The 10,324-nt window shown below is 38.4% G+C and overlaps 1 protein-coding gene across 3 annotated transcripts in view; it reads left to right on the forward strand.

The window, feature by feature from the left end:
- The first annotated feature begins 6,797 nt into the window (after positions 1-6,797).
- Positions 6,798-10,324, forward strand: part of LOC118381133 (NXPE family member 3-like) — a 114,520-nt gene continuing 110,993 nt past the window's right edge. Inside the window, exon 1 of one of the 3 annotated variants that reach the window (XM_052513113.1) lies at positions 6,798-6,846. The gene's annotated coding sequence lies outside the window, so the exon portion shown is untranslated. Of the gene's footprint in view, positions 6,847-10,168; position 10,324 lie in introns of those variants that run through there. The other 2 variants (XM_052513120.1, XM_052513129.1) reach the window with 2 other exon arrangements.

Here is a 10,324-nt window from a genome sequence, read left to right on the forward strand (position 1 = left end):
AACTGTCCCGTCTCATGTCCACTCCAGTTCAATGGCTGTATAGTTCTCAAGCCTTCCAACATCGTCTCTCCTAATTTGGATAATTTATGACCGAGCCAAGGGCTGCCTGTGTAGATAAGCATTCTAGCCAGTCTGACGATAAGTTCATTCATTTCTACCAAGGAACAGACAGTCATTGTTCTAATTCTTGATTATATTTACACACATTATATTCAATACTAGGATTAAAAGAAAATTCATACATCTATAGAGTAACATAATAGTATTCTGATTAGTCAGTCCTGATTGAAATGTATACATAATTAGTCATTATTGATAAAAGAAAATCCCTTAACAGGTGTTCTGCATTAGCATCGAATAGTCCACGTGATATGCAACTTTTCAGGGAAGTTAGGATCAAATATACACAGGCAGTTAGAAAGGCTAAGGCAAGCTTTTTCAAACAGAAATTTGCATCCTGTAGTACTAACTCAAAAAAGTTCTGGGACACTGTAAAGTCCATGGAGAATAAGAGCACCTCCTCCCAGCTGCCCACTGAGGCTAGGAAACACTGTCACCACCGATAAATCCACTATAATTGAGAATTTCAATAAGGATTTCTCTACGGCTGGCCATGCTTTCCACATGGCTACCCCTACCCCGGTCAACTGCCCGGCACCCTCCACAGCAACCCGCCAAAGAGCCCCTAGTTGAAGTGTACCTATGATGAAAATTACAGGCCTCTTTCATCTTTTTAAGTGGGAGAACTTGCACAATTGGTGGCTGACTAAATACTTTTTTGCCCCACTGTATTTATAAAAAAACATGAAGGTTCACAGGATCAAGATGGAGTTACGTGAACTATGCTGCATTGAATTTCTCTGAGAGGAAAACTAAAAGAGGAAGAAAGAAGAGAGACACCACAGGAGACTGTGTACTCTGATGTCAGGTGTTCAGACTGGGACTGAACTTTGTTCATGTGCAGAGGAATGGGTCTATTTTGGTCAAGAAACTCGTATTAGTATATATGTATATAATGTATCCAGACAGTCATGACATTTTAGCCTTGCTGATACTATAATGTATCATAGAATAAACTTGTACTTCTAGGAGTGTTCTCTGTCAGAGCACCACTGTTATGGAATGGCTTGTCATGTGAGGTAGAGGGCCAGAAACCATTGAGGTCTTTAAATCATGCAGGAATACCTATCTTTTTTGCTTGGCCTTTAATCTTAGTCTTTGATTGTATTGCTTTTTTAGACTTCCTTGGTGATTCTATATACTTCTCTTGTATCATATATCTTGTATGTCAGCCTTTTGTTTAGACATACTGTTTAACCATGAGCCAACTCAGTGGCCTTGTGTTTATTGTCTACCGTGAGATTAGAAGGTTGAGGGTTGGATCCCCGAACGAGTCATGTGAATTACTCTAAAAATGGGAATGAATGCCTCTCTGCTTGGCACTCAATATAAAGGAGATGGATTGGGTTCAGTGTCCTATCCAGGAGGTGTACTTGTACATCAATGTCACGACTTCAACCGAAGTCGGCTCCACTCCTTGTTCGTGTGGCGATCGGCATCACCGGCTTTCTCGCCATCGCTGCTCCATTTCTCATATGTCCATTTGTTTTGTCTTGTTCCATTACACACCTGGTTTTCATTCCACAATCACACTATTTAGTCCTCTGTTCTCCATGTCTTTGTGTGTAATTGTTTGTTATGTGGATAGTCAGGCTCCATACTTTTGCTATGTTCTGTGTGTTTGGCACGTTATTGTTTTTATGTGCTGTCATTTTTGGACCGGAATTGAAGTGCGCCTGTTTAACTTCATATGGCTGCAGGGGCAGTATTGAGTAGCTTGGATGAAAAGGTGCCATTGTGAACGGCCAGCTCCTCAATCTCAGTTGCTAAGATATGCATATTATTATTGGATAGAAAACACTAAAGTTTCCAAAACTGTCAAAATATTGTCTGTGAGTATAACAGAACTGATATTGCAGGCGAAACACTGAGGAAAATCAAAACAGGAAGTGGCTTCTATTTTGAAAACTCCATGTTCCATAGCCTCCCTTTGCTGAATTTAAAGGGATTTGAACCAGATTCATTTTCCTATCGCTTCCTCAAGGTGTCAACAGTCTTCATAGTTTCAGGCTTTTATTTTGAATAATGAGCCAGAACGATGACATCGCGTCAAGTGGTCACATGAGTTTTGTTTGCGCAACAGAATTTGGACAGACATTGTTTCCCCCTCTCCTACTGTGAAAGACATTTGCGGTTGATATATTATAGATTATATATTTTAAAAACAACCTGAGGATTGATTATAAAAAACATTTGACATGTTTCTGTGGACATTATGGAAACTATTTGGAATTTGTGTCTGCGTTGTCGTGACCGCTCTTTCCTGTGGATTTCTGAACATAACGACAAACAAACGGAGGTATTTTGGATATAAAAATAATCTTTATGGAACAAAAGGAACATTTGTTGTGTTTCTGGCAGTCTGGTGAGTGAAAACATTTGATCAAAGGTAAACGATTAATTTGATTGCTTTTCTGATTTTTGTGACCGAGCTACCTGATGCTAAGTGTACTTAATGTTTATCGTGCGATCGATAAATTTACACAAACGCTTGGATTGCTTTCGCTGTAAAGCATAATTTCAAATTCTGACACGCCAGGTGGATTAACAAAAGGCTAAACTGTGTTTTCCTATATTGCACTTGTGATTTCATAAATATACATATTTATAGTAATATTTATTGTATGTAGCGCTATGCTATTCAGCGGTTGTTAATGACACTCATCCTGATAGGGGGATTGCAGCCATAACAAGTTAATACACTCTGCTCTCCTACACCTGACTTCGCCTCCCGTACACACCCCTGACAATCAATTCCACTATTAAATATTGAACCTATGAGCTCGGACAAGGATTACTTAACTATTTTATCTACAGTAAAGTTTGTTGCAATTTAAAGGTATTTAACATTTTTGTTGATCATCCCCCATTTGAAGTAACTTCTCTATTTGCTATAATGTACAATTGTATTATGGTTCCATTTTTGTTTTAATAATTTTTCCTAAATGTATGATTGTTGTGGTATTTACTGTAACCCATGAAACAAACAATAAGATAGCATACCTTCTTAAACATTGTATTTAATGTAGGTTAATTACGTTCTACAGTATTTCTTCAGTTCCAGCAGCATGATTATAGCTGTAACGCACCAGCATGTACCAGTAGGACTGTGTAGGATCATCAAACCACTTTATATTTAAACATTGTCTGATTCATCACATAATTTAAAATTGAGCTTTTAATAAAATTAAAGTTGATTTATACAATTGTCATCAAAGTTCAACTCTTTGAAATGGACTACTAATTAAACATACTGCACATGCATTCACACTTAATTTCAGAAATGATCAAAGAAACAAGAAAGCACAAGCCACACTGTATACATGATTGGTTAGTAACACCCCTTTAAACTATAGAAAACTAACTGTAATCTATGTCTGTCAAAAAAGATTACTTGTTTCTGTCAGGTTGCAACTTAAAATGGTTGACCAATTGGATGTCCCCCCTGTTCTTTCATTTATTTCTCCTGGTTCCAGTTGTCTTGGTCATAAAGGTCACTGCAATGTATGAGGCCAGTCACCACTGAATCCCTGAGAAGGAACATGGAGAGAAAAACAGCAATTCCTGAGATGAGTGAATCACTCATCTTAATTATAGAATTGATGTTAATCATTAAGATAGTAGTCACATGCTTAAATTATTAACCCCATCCATCCACCCCCCCCAGCATAACAGTATGGTGCCTGCATAACAGTATGGTGCCAGCATAACAGTATGGTGCCAGCATAACAACATGTTGGGAGTGTGTGAGCAAGTTAACACAATGTCAGATGTAACAAATCCCTTTTGGCCCGACAGCTTAGGAGGGGTGGTAACGAGACCCGTAACATAACTCATGCAAATTATAATAGTGAAAAAGAGAGAACGAAATAACCACAGACAACTAAATTACTGTCAAACACTCATGGTTTATTGGAAAACACACAGTAATGGGGGGAGCAGGAAAAGGGGCTGAGCTGGACTCAAGGAAAGAAATAATAAGTATCCAAAACCACCCCTAAGCTAGACTAGCCTACTTCACCAACAGCTAACTAACTAACCCAAAATACAGTGGGTGGTCTGACCAGTTCTACCTAGTGTTTTTATACAAAGTATTCCTACGGGTAATGTATGCCCACGGGCACCCATGGGCGACTTGTCTTGGTTCCCCCTTTTCCCACCATCAAACACCATAACACAAACAATACTCACAGGTGGGTACAAAGTGATCTGGAGATGCTAAAACAAACAGAACTACCGAGAGATTGAGACACAGAGAGATTGAGACACAGAGAGATCGAGCTTTAGAAGAAACATGGGACAGGGTTTTTAAACCAAGGGAAAGGGGATGTGATAGGGTAATGGAAATAGGAGGTGTGTCCTCTGATTGATGATTGATTGGTGACTGATTGGGGAGTGATGATTGCTACCTGTGAGGAGAGAAGGAGAGAAAAGAACACAGGATACACACACACACAGCATACCTGTATCCGTAACATCAGAGATACATAAAGATAAACAGGAAATTAGAGCACTTGACTTGTAACCAGCTCACTCTTTGAATAGCTGCTCTGAGCTTATTGTCTCTAGACTGGTTGCTGAGGACACTAATAAATCAAACAAACATTGATTAGACTACAGGAAAATATTCAAACAAGTCAGTCTTTTTCCTAACTAAATTGTGTACGTAGGAAGTATGTTATTTTTAAAACGAAATGGTCCAACTTTGAATAGCCTCCCAACATGATGATTTGTATAAATATAATTAAATGATTTAATTGTTTAAAATTCAATGTTTCATGTAGTCAAGAAAATGGCAAATTTTAGCACCAGTTATTTAATTATGGCAAAAGTTATTAAATTCCAGCACCAGTTTAATACTAACCGTTTGTTTCCTTTTGACTTGAGTGGATAAAGAACAGTAACACAGCATTCAACATTAATGCTCCACACAGACCAATACCAACTGGAACCAGTGCATTACAGTCCATCCCAACTACAAATACATGGGGAACACAATAACAATACAAAGAAAACAGCTTTTTATGATCTAAAAACAAAATAATGAACAATAGGAACTTCTTTGTCCATGTCACGATCTTCGTAAGCATACTCAGATCAAAGCTCAGCGTGATATGGGTTCCACATTTTTTATTATAAGTGAACCGCACAATAAAACAACAAAGAATAAGCTAAACGTGAAGTTCTGGAGTGCTCACAGGTACCAACACAAAAACAAGATCCCACAAAACACAGTGGGGAAATGGCTGCCTAAATATGATCCCAAATCAGAGACAACGATAAACAGCTACCTCTGATTGGAAACCATACCAGGCCAACATAGAAATAAAACAACCTAGATTACTCACCCTTGTCACACCCTGACCTAACCAAAATAGAGAATAAAAAGGCTCTCTATGGTCAGGGTGTGACAGTCCAACCTTTTTAAAGGCTGCATTGTAAGTTCCATATATCTTAGTAGGCATTTTAATTGATTGTTGACCTCGGTTTGTTATTATGGTGCAATTCTAAGTTCTAAGGTTACGAGGCTTCTTCCCATCTGATCCTTTACATTAATAGTGGTCATGAAAATACATTTGGCATCCAGTTTTGTTCCGTTGCCGACCAGGATCTCACAGCACAGTAGTAAGTCCCAGCATCAGAGGGGCTGAGGTTGTTCTTGGAGAGGCTGTAGTAGAAGGAGTCTCAGGGCTCTTCTTACACTCATCACTCTTGTTCCCAGAGGTGTTTTTTTAATTTTATTTTATTTTTTTACCTTTACCAGGCAAGTCAGTTAAGAACACATTCTTATTTTCAATGACAGCCTGGGAAAAGTGGGTTAACTGCCTGTTCAGGGGCAGAACGACAGATTTGTACCTTGTCAGCTCAGGGGTTTGAACTCACAACCTTCCGGTTACTAGTCCAACGCTCTAACCGCTAGGCTACCCTGCCACCCCGTGTTAATGAATCCTGGATGGGATTCTCCTGATCCGGCTCTGAACCAGCACACACTGTGTTCTCCTGTACAGGTCTCAGAGAGTACTGCAGAGTCACAGAGTGTCCTGGATGGACTGGGTCAGACACTGGCCTCTGCACCACGGTATGATAGTGTGACCTTTGGTGATTCTTACCTAAATGGGATACATGTTTCGATTCTCTAATATATCACATGCTTCACAAAGATTCTAAGAGTTTAGTTTTGTCAGCTAATTGTATACATTAATGAGGGTTTTTATTTTGTAATAACACATATGCTACTACTGGCATTCAAACAATTCACACAACACAGTGGGTACAATGCGAGCTGTGTGAATAACATGTAAATGTACTAATGTTAATAGTATTTAGATACTATGATTACCTTTCAATAGTAAACGAGTCCCATTGATAAAGTTGACTTCATAGGCTGTTCTCACTGCACAATAGTAAACGGCTTCATCTGTTGGGTCCGTGTTTGTAATAGCAAGTCGATACATCCCATCAGCATCAGCCTTCTCCACATTGAAACGCGAATGGTTAAAGTTCTTGTGCCATACAGGCTGTAGAAAAGGCCCATGGAGTTGGTGGAATAATCTTTTAATTCATTGCCGTTTACTCAGCTGGGCCAGGGGCGCCTTATTTAGGTCAGGTGGAAATGTCCGACAGATCTCAACTCCATAAAAGGAGGAAATTGCCATCGCCTGGTCTCGCTGCTTTCTCTTCCTTAACTCCATCTGATCCAGAAGTTCTGTGCGTCCATGAATCCACGTAAATCCACCGACTATGTTACCTTTCATCTGAATTATCTGTGGCGATCGAGAGAGTGGGCCATTGAGTTATTGTTAATAGTTATTGCGGCTTGGAGCGCAGCTTCAAACATATTGTGTAATGTGAATTGTCAATGATCACGGCCCTACGGATCCTCATAGGCCATTTATGCAAGCGATATGGTTCATGTGTATTGAAATTAATTATATGTACACATGAAGACAATTGAAAGAGTGAAATGAGAAACGTCATTGTTTGCTAACTGATTGACTTTGATAATGGGGATTATAGATTGTATAACCATTCACTGTTTGTATTCTTTCATAATTTCTGATAAATAGTTACGAGCCTAAATGACTCGCGGATGATTACTATTGACTTCTTAATGAACTGGGGCGGCAGCGTAGCCTAGTGGTTAGAGCGTTGGACTAGTAACCGGAAGCTGACAAGGTACACATCTGTCGTTCTGCCCCTGAACAGGCAGTTAAACCCACTGTTCCCAGGCCGTCATTGAAAATAAGAATATGTTCTTAACTGACTTGCCTGGTTAAATAAAGATAAAAAAAAAAAAAAAAAAAAAAAATGGTCTGTTGAATTCCCTAAATTATGTTAATAATGAATGATATGATTTGATCTTTGATTATGAATTTGATTGGATACATGTTATTTGTTTTCTTTGTGATGCAGCACAGACTACTCAGTAAATATACCACTATGGTTAAAGGAATTCCTGCCTCAGTCTCATTCATTCCTCTGTCACCTGACACGTGACCACCTGTTCACCTTCACTGTCAGTCATCCTACCTGTCCAGCTACCCACGCAGATTCCACTAATCTTTCAAGGCATAATAATAACTGGTGAATAAATTAGACTTTGGAGAGTGGAACCAGACTTAATGAAAAATGGTCACATTTAACGTATGATCTGGAGCGTTTTTCTAAGATTAGTTTGATTATTTACACTCTGCTTATCAATTGAAGAAGGTATTGTAACTGTTTCGGGCTTTTATTAACCACCCAGATGAATCAATTATCAAAGTACGCCATAGCCTAATTTGACATGGAATTATAGAAATCAGTAGGCCTACCTCTTTATATTTTTGATACCTACAATTTTCATTATTTGTTGGTCTTGTTACCTAAAAAGGGAATGTAGCCTACATTAGACCTGTTTCCATTGACACGGGTTTATTCGACAAAAGCAATGTTGCAAAAAAAAACCATTACGTCTTATAGAAGCGGCAGATACAGGAGAAACTTAAAGATCGGAAAGATTTTTATTCGTTCCACAGGGTGACTATTTGTTTTGTAGAACTTCCTTTATTGAGACAAATGATAACGGAAACGGTGTTTTTCGAAAAAAAAATGTCATTGCCGAATAATTTTGAAGGTAGCTACGTTGGGCACGTTATGTCACGGTGTAACTGTAACGTTCCACTTCACATTTAATCTTAAATGCCTACTGCTTGCAAAATAAACATTCAACTATACAAATGATGTTTATTTGCAGGACACAAATGCCTGAATTCGCCTTACTTTTGTGGTCTGGCAAGTTTAACCATCCAATTGTTTCCGATCTACAGGAGTGCACGTTTCACCATGGCACGGACCGTGGCGATACCTTGGCACATTATAATTATTAGAATATGACAAACATTACTAAATTATTGCATTATCTGTTCGGGCCTTAACGGGCTACCGGAGACATGAAACTGCGCAATTGGCCTAAATGTGTAATGGGAACACTTTGATCACCTCATTACTTTTCGACACTATAGTTTTTTGCAAATATAAGAGCTCTGAAGTGTTACAATTGTAATCAATCAAGAGCGTTGAAATCATACCTTGAAAGAACTCTCATCTGTAATGATATCAGAGCTGTCAATAGCACATCAGTCAATCAGCCACTGAAATAGCCGCCTAGCTAACATTTAAATTATTTTCAATCACCATATTTGTCACTTTCGTCCTAAATAGGCCCGTATGTTCACCTACAATTTAATTGATGAATGAATTGTCTGTATTTTATTGCACCGATAAAAGACAGCTTTTGCGACACAAAGATGGCTAAATTGAAATGCACCGTAGATGACTGGCAATTGTCGAGTAACATTTTCTACGTGCGACTGTTCAAAAGCTCGTCAAAACAAATCAATGGACAAGTTCATGGAAACGTTTTTTTTTCGAGTAATTTAATATTATTGCAAAATAACAATTATGGTGGCTTAGTCTTCACTAAAGCAGTGTCATTATCAGACCTATATGAATATTAGGTTAATATATCTAATGCATCATTGTTTTCATTATTATAATGATTTACTTCAGTAGGCCTATATGAATTGTCACTCATGGTTGTTCAGCCCATATACAAAAGAGCATACGAGCCAACAGTGACCGTTTTGAAGGTATTTCGTACACTTTGTATTTTGGTGATCAATAAGGAAAAACACCACTCTTGGATTGAAAACGAATTTTACTAAGAACAAACTCTCGGATAGCCTGTCAACACCTTTGGATTATTTGCTGACTATTTATGATGCTCTAGTTTGATTTAACTACAGCTTTAGACTGTCAAAGTAGGAAGCTTTGGCTGTAACAAATGGCAAAGAGTCATGTGCTATTTATGCAGTTGTGAAAGCCCCATAGTTGGTGCAATATTGCAATCTTCAGAGGGACCTACTCTGTTTACGCTATTTTACAGGGAAATTGAATTATGTTTAGATATAATCCATATAGCCTGTATTCAAACAAACCCAGCATAAAGTGTTTGAACATCATCTTTCATTATGACATGGTCGTTGCCTACTAGAATGCAAGTTTGAACGAGCCTTTTCGAAGTGCAAATGTATTACAGCTATGCTGGAGTGGCAAGGACATATCCCAACATGCACCAGCTGCAGCACAGCCTTCCCAAGAGGCTACATTTACAGAGACCTCATTACTTGCTTCAGGTAGAAGTGTCTGAGTATGTATTCCTGTTAACAGTGTTGGGGAGTAACTGATTACACGTACGTATAATACGATTGCAAACAACCTAAAACTGTAATCACTTACTATACCTGCACAAATATTGTAATCGGGTGACTGATACTTCTGAAAAATAGATAATTAATTTTTGGATTATTTTAAAGATCCAGTGCAGTCAAACTTGATTTCATGTGTGTTATATTTATTTCCACACTGAGGTTGGAATAATACTGTGAAAATGATGATAATACCCATTTAGTGTAAGAGCTGTTTGAAAGGACCACCTGCAATGTCAGCCTGTTGTTGTGGAATGGAGTGTTGGCCTGCCTGGTGACATCACCAGGTAATTAGAGAGCTCCAAACCTCTCTGCCAATAACAGCTAGTTTTCCCCACTCAGACCACTTCCAGACAGTCCTAGCAAACTTTTATCTTGAGAAATTGCTCTTTGCTAAGAAGCTATTTTTATGTTTTTTTAATCGACGATTTTAATTGAAAATAATCATAGTAAGG

Source organism: Oncorhynchus keta, chromosome 4, assembly GCF_023373465.1.
Source record: "Oncorhynchus keta strain PuntledgeMale-10-30-2019 chromosome 4, Oket_V2, whole genome shotgun sequence".
In the NCBI taxonomy this organism is placed as follows: domain Eukaryota; kingdom Metazoa; phylum Chordata; class Actinopteri; order Salmoniformes; family Salmonidae; genus Oncorhynchus; species Oncorhynchus keta.